Source organism: Papilio polytes, unplaced genomic scaffold, assembly GCF_000836215.1.
Source record: "Papilio polytes unplaced genomic scaffold, Ppol_1.0 DF824382.1, whole genome shotgun sequence".
NCBI lineage: Eukaryota > Metazoa > Arthropoda > Insecta > Lepidoptera > Papilionidae > Papilio > Papilio polytes.
Window position 1 is genome coordinate 1,035,982 of NW_013524822.1, and position 1,452 is coordinate 1,037,433.

Sequence of the window (1,452 nt, forward strand, 5' to 3'; positions counted from 1 at the left end):
GGGGGGGACGCCGGCCGTTTCTTTTATAACGAGTAGCGAGTGTATAAAGTAAGAGACAAACTAATTATAGTATAAAAATTGTTTACCAATCGCCTGATTTCCGGGCGTTAGACGAAAATATTATTTTTCTTAGATCACATTATATTGTAATAAAGAGTAAAGTATAGAAGTATGAGTGGGATGGGGCGGGGCGAGGAGGCGGGGGCCGGGGGCGGGGCGTGCGAGCAGCAAAGCGATATTTTTGTAGTAGCGCCCCCGCCCCCGCCCCGCCCTCGCCCCTGACATATTTGTTATGTTTAAGAGGAAATATCTATTGTCTATTCCAAGGGTTGAATAACTACCAACACTTTTTTATATTACAATAATTATAGAAATTATTATTGAACCGTTGTTTCTTTTATCCTAACACAGAACAAAACTATAATTCAAACATTAAACACAGTTAAATCAAATTACAATACGATCATCTCTTCTACCTAATCCTACTCCCGTTTGGTGTAATGGGTTTTCGTCCTCCAAAAAACTCTTATCATACGTCATCTCAGTCATCACTCCTATTTTGATCGTCACCTTTTACGCAATCCATCCATCTCTTTCTATGTCTACCTCTACCGGTGTACCACATTCATAACTAAAGTCCTTCTTGTTACGTGCGATTCATCCCTCATAACATGCCTACACCACGTTAACCTTTGGTAGAGTAGGTAAGGAGTATCTACCACTCTCAAACTTCCTCTAACATACTCATTTCGTATCTCATCAAATCGTGTGACGTCACATCTTAACATTCGCATTTCTGTCAGATGTAATCTCCTTTCCTTCATTCTTTTTCCTGCTAAGCATTCAGATGCATAATGACGGGTCTTACGAAGGTCATGTCATCAACATATGAAATATAATATAATAAAAATCTATAATAAATTATAAACATCTGAAATCGTATTTTAATTATAATTATCAGCGTAGAATTTTTATATTTGACATAAAATACTTTAAAATATATTCAAGTATATTACATTTTTATTTTAAGAAAATGCTTACTCAATTTCTGAATACTCGAACTATGATGATAAAATACGAAAGAGGAACAAATATTCATCACATCATCATCATCACCAGCTCACTATACGTCCCCACCGAGGGGCTCGGAGCCTACCCTAATATGGGGGTGACTAGGCCATTGTCAACCACGCTGGCCAAGTGCGGGTTGGTTGACTTCACACATATCTTTGAATTTCTTCGCCGATATGTGCAGGTTGCATCACGATGTTTTCCTTCACCGTAAGAACGTCGGGTAAATTATGTACATATGCAAAATTCGAAAAATCGAAAATCACATTGGTACAGCGGGATTCGAACCCACGACCCGTAGATTTCAAGTCAAGAGTTTAAACCACTGAGCTATCGACGCTCCTTACAAATATTAACAACAGGTAAATAAAATACAGATAA